Source organism: Rosa rugosa, chromosome 5 (assembly GCF_958449725.1).
Source record: "Rosa rugosa chromosome 5, drRosRugo1.1, whole genome shotgun sequence".
Taxonomy (NCBI): domain Eukaryota; kingdom Viridiplantae; phylum Streptophyta; class Magnoliopsida; order Rosales; family Rosaceae; genus Rosa; species Rosa rugosa.
Window position 1 is genome coordinate 36,184,561 of NC_084824.1, and position 6,000 is coordinate 36,190,560.

Below are 6,000 nucleotides of genomic sequence, written 5' to 3' on the forward strand. Positions count from 1 at the left end.
TGTTTATATGTGTGAATATTATACTTTGTTTTAATTTTAATTGTTTAATTGTTTGAAAATGACAGGTGTACCCTCAATCCCCGGAATAGAACGATCCCTATTTACTTATACTACTAATGACATTTCAGGGTTAAATTATGCGCTTGCAAAAAGCGTATCAATTTTTGGCGCCGTTGCCCGGGATTGAAAAATCATTTGTCACTTTGTGAATAATATGTTTTGTTTATATTGTGACCGAAAAAAAAAAAAACAAAATTTACTTGTTAATTCTTTTGTAATTGTCGAAAATTAATAGATTAATTACTTAGGTTGTTATTTTTATTGTTGAACACGAGTTTAATTGTGAGTTGTAAATTAAAGAAGGAATAGGTGAAGTCGTGTTTATTAATATTGGCCTAAACCCCTTATTGGTACCTAGTTCAGGTCCCTTAAGGTTGAGGGCAGCCTTTATTAACATTCATTGAACTGTCTTCACACTTAGGACCTTTTATATCCAAGTAAGAATAGCCTATGTGAGATGGTGTCTAGGAAGGGGACAACGTTCATAACGGGTTCTGGATTCAGAAGTGCTTACAAATGGGCGTAAACCACTATGTGGGAGTAACCTATAACCCTGGATTGAGGGACCACCCCAACTTCAAGTGGACCAACAATGAGAATGTTCAGAACCCTCTTGGTGGGAGTTTCCAACGTCCTCAAGGACCTTCATTTCAAGGACCTTCTTTTCAAAGGCCTTACATGCCTCCTCAACACAACGTAGGGAATTCAAATTCCCACTATGATAAGACGATTGAGGCATTGACTAGTGCCACACAGACTTTGCTACAAGGACAACAGAACCACACCAAGGACATTGCTGACCTTAAGAAGCAGATGGGACAAGTGGTGGACTTCATGACCAAGTTTCATGAAACTGGTAGGCTTCCGAGCAACACAATTCCAAACCCAAAAGGAGGCTTTGAAGGCCCAACCAGCTGAGGACGAGAGGAAACCAAGTCTAGGCTGACAGACTATAAACATTAAGCGCTGCTTGGGAGGCAACCCAATTCAGAAGTAGCTGTGGAGGAGCCTTCAACGCAGATTTTCTTCTTTTTCCCTACTTCTTTATTTTGTAACTTTTGTTTTTCTTTGAACTTTATTTTCATAAATGCCTTCTATCTATGCTTACTTGTTTCATTGCATGCTTATGATTGATTACATTGAGGACAATGCAATATTTAAGTGTGGGGGAAGGGATTTATATTTTTGAGTCTTTTATTTTGAGTCATATATTGAAAAATACAAAAAAATCAAAAAATGTCAAAACTAAAAAAATTTCGTTGCTTTTGTTTTGTTTTGAGTCATAGGATGCCCTTTCAACTGTCTAGGATGATTCTATATCTCTGAAATTATGGCTAAAAGAGGATCACAATATTGAGATGATTTTAACATGGTATTCTTTGGTTAATTGAGATATATGAAAAAATGTATGCATGTGTAGTGGATATGGATCTCATAACCTTGGTACATAATATGAGCATGTTAAGATAAGTTTTGATTCATAAAGCCTATGTGAGATATTTGAGCCATGTTCCTTTTTCTTGGAGTGAAAATGAAAAATATATATTCTTAATTTCTTGGCGATGTTTTGATGATCTCATTATTCTTTCATCTTGATTGACTGCTTGCCATAGATTAAGTTTAATGGACTAGAGAATGCTAGAATTCGCTCTTGTGCTTGTTGAGACGTTATATCAATACATGACCCTGATTCTGGAAGGGATAGAGGCACCCTAGGAATTACCACCATTGCCAAATAAACTTGTGTCCCTATTTGTGCCCGTCGTGGGACCCCCCTAGATAAGCCCCTTTGAGCCTACATTAAGCCTTTTCTTTCATCACCCTTAAAATCCTTAACCATGAAGCTTAGTCTAGTTACAACCCTACCCTTTGTTCTAAGAACTTGGTGGAGCTATCTTTTGAGACATACTACATGGGTTTGGTGCTAAGGATGAAAATTGAGAAGAGGTGAAAGTTCAAGTGTGGGGGTAGACTTGTCCATGAAAAGAAAAAAAAAAATATGTGAAAGCCGAAAAAATGAAAAGAAAAGAAAAATGTCACGGCTCAAAAGAAAGAAAAAGAAATATTCTTGGATTTAGTCCCCCATACTTAGTGATTTTGGAGTTTGCTTTGAATTGAAGACCCACTACAGAAAAATTTGGCCTTTGTCCATTTCACTAGAGTTCAAGGGAAGTTTACATTGAAGATTGGGCCCAACATGAAGACATTAGGCCCCTTTATGATCACCCCTAGGGAAAGTGACGTTTTTACAATGCCTTGGTGGAATTTTTTTTGAGGTCTCTACATTCACATGAGCTCTACTAGGTTTTTAGGACACTTTGATAAATCCTTACCTTTCGTTTCTTTAAACCTTGAGCCTTAGCCCCATTACAACCCTTGAGAAGACCTTCTTGATCCTTAAGATGGGACAGCCCTTGATGTGGAGATGAGTTACAAGAGTTGAACCTATGGCAGTCCATTTGTGCAAGTAGTTGATATCCTTCATGAGATCTTTTGAAAAAAAAAAAATTATATTCACAAAGTGCTTTTCGTTTCTTATATATGTGAGTTATTTGATTGCCTCAAAATATGATCTTTCACATATAATTGAGTGAATAAGCTTTTAAGCATTGCCATGATCTGAGAGAAGAAAGAGGGATATACTTGTGAGATTTGAATCATACTTGTCTGAAGCATGCTAAGCTTAAACCCATCACCATTGTTACAACCAAGTCCTACTTGTGTATGTGTGGATTATATGTTTTAATTAACTCTTGAATGCTTAAACATTGATTCTTGGTTGAGTGCTAATCTTGGTGTTGTGAAAGTAAGAGATTGCTGAGACAAAAAGTTGAAGGGCAATAGAGTCATTATTTATGTAGAGTCTTTAATTTTCGTTGAGTCTTAGTGTGTATCTTAGTGTGATTTTGCTAAGGGACTAGCAAAAGCTAAGTGTGGGGGAATCTGATAGGAGCATTTTAATGCGACGTTTTACTTGCTTTTTCCTACATTTCTTGCGTCATTTCCTTAGTAAAACTCTGTTTAGGAAAATTTCCATTCTTCGATTGGGAAAGTTCCTATTTGTAGAAAGTTTCTATTTTTGTAGTTTCTATTTATCATTTTTAGTAAGTTTCCATTTTCGGTAGTTTCTATTTTTCATTTTTAGAAAGTTTCCCATTTTCAGTTTAGGAAAGTTGCCAATTTTCATTTTAGGAAAGTTTCTATTTTTCTTATTAGTTTCTATTTTCAGGACCTCCGAGCTAAAAAGTGGAAATGAACTCACAAATGGAAAGAGGAGCTTGCGAAAGTCAAGGGGAGCAAAAATGAGGAACAATGAGCCACAGAAATGAGCAGAAATGAAGAAAAGAAGTTTTCCTGCTTCAACCAGGAAACCCTGCGAAAAGGAGGAAAGCTTACCAATGAAGATTCCAACGTTACTATGAAAAAGAAATGGAAAAATAAAGTGTTATGGCGTTGGAAGATGACAATGCTTAAAATTGAAGCAACAAGGCCCAAGAACTCTCAAGAATGAAGTGGATTTTCGGCAAAATGGATCAAGGCCCATGAAAGCCCATGGAATTAGGGTTGTGACGCAATGGATTAAACCCTAGAAGCCTTTTGCCGTGAAAATACAAAGAAGGAGAGAGAAAGTGGCGTGAGAATCAAGAAGAACCTAGAAGATTTCGGCAAGAGATTTTCTAGGGTAATTTTTATGGAAAGATAAACCCTAAGAGACTCCTTGCCGTCCAAGCCAAGAGGAAAAGAAGGGATTGCCGTGCAATATCAAGAAGAAACCCTAGAGATTTCGGCAAAGTGATATCCTCTAGAGAGTTTTAAGGAAAGAAAAAAAGGTGGAGACCAAGAAAAGCTCAAAAGAAGTCTAGATACATTCCTATATTCCCTAAAGGAATTTTGGCCGAATTTAAAGTATAAAATCAGAATATATCCATGGTATTTCGGCCAAGATTATTAGGAAATTAAATGGAATTTTGTGATTGTTTGGACCACCTCATAGGGCTTATTTGGCAAGATATTATTGGAGGAAATTATGTGGAATTTTCAGATTAATTCCATGAGGTTTACACGGCTTGGAGACCAAGTTTGGCCGTTCCCTATATATACTCACCTCCTCTAGACGTCAAGGGTCCCTCTCCCATACAATTTACACTTTAGAAAAAATCAGAAAATCTTCTTAGCATAGCCGTGAGTTTCTCCATCCTCTAGTCATCTCCACGAGTTCAAGCAAGGCCAAAGGAAGAAGAAGAGAAGCCGTGAGCATCACCATCCATATCCATCCTTGAAGCTTGCTTTCGAGATTCAAGAGACCACAACGTTTATCATCCATCTCATCTTCATTCACGGTGTAATCCGATTCTCCTTTGTAACCTTTGCTTTGAATTTCGTTGGTTATGAACTAGTTGACATATGTGTTTGAATGAATATTAATTTCTGGAATTTTTTTATGATTAAATGAAATTTTCAGATTCATATTATTGTTCTTCGAGAGTTGCTTATGTGGGTTTGTTTAATTAAATTTGCGTTATAGATAACTTTTATATTTTAATCTTATGTGGTTGCAAACACTTAGGGTTTCGATATAATTGGTGCTAGGTTTAAGAACATGAAATCGACTTTTCGTTTTGTGTAAACTTGAATCAAAGTAGTAAAGGTTTTGTACAAAGATCGAATTTAATTAAAGAGAATTGCAATTAGGTGGACTTTTTCATACTAAGTTGTACACTTGAGTTGATAGCCTTTCTATGTGCTTTATGCGTTGAACATGTCATGATTGACTAGCTTTCTAGGGCTTGAATGCATGTTTGATAGGATTAGTCTTTGTGTTTTCACTTAGATTAATTAGCATTGAAAAGTAAAATATGGGAAATTGTTTGCTTTCTAACGTTTCACATGATCAACTCCTTTCTCATGACTTAGATGAACAATATTAGGGTTTGAATCGATTTTAATCATATGTTTCGGTTTTTGATCTTTGTTTTCTCATTCCATTCGTATTTTTATGTTTTTGCATTTAAATTGTTTTGTTAACTTAGTTTTATTTTCAGAAAACCAAAATCAAAAATATCCCCCCTTTTTCGTAAATAGTGTTTATATGTGTGAATATTATACTTTGTTTTAATTTTAATTATTTAATTGTTTGAAAATGACAGGTGTACCCTCAATCCCAGGAATAGAACGATCCCTATTTACTTATACTACTAATGACATTTCAGGGTTAAATTATGCGCTTGCAAAAAGCGTATCAACTAGCTAAAAACAGAATGCATAACATTGCCATACGCGCCTCCACGCGCGACCTATAGTGGCGGTGCGTGGGGCCCATGCGTCGCCGGCCAACTTCACCATCGACCACTAAATTTCAGCCACAACATCTATTTAACAAGCCTAACACTTTTCTGAACTATAACAAGTTCCAATTTTACCTTGAAGTGCTCGAAATTGGCCGGTTAAAATTTTCCAGAAATTCCCAAACCCTAGAATCGGGAATTCCTTCGATTCACTCTCCACACTGCGAATTGAAGCTAGAAGCTTGAGGGAAAATGATCACTGGCTCGAGGCGCTTCCATTAGACCTGGCTTGGTGGACAGAGATGGCCGGAATCGAAAGAAATCGCCGGAAACTTCGATCTGCTACAGTAATATTCTCAGCTCAATATCTCACTTCTCCGGCCAAATCACGACGACCACAGGCGTGTAGGGGGGAAGGAGATGAGTCGACTACCACTAGGGTTCGCCGTTTGGTGGCCGGACGGCAGCAAAACGAAGGGGAGAAAGAGAGAGGCCGACGCGGGGGGAAAGAGAGAGGAAGAGAGAGAAAGTCGGGGTAGGTTTCCGGAAATGGAAACCTACGACAGTAACTTTCTATATATATATAAAGTTGCCGTGAACAGTAACTTCCACATTTTAGGTCATAACTTTCGCATACGAACTCTGATTTTTACGT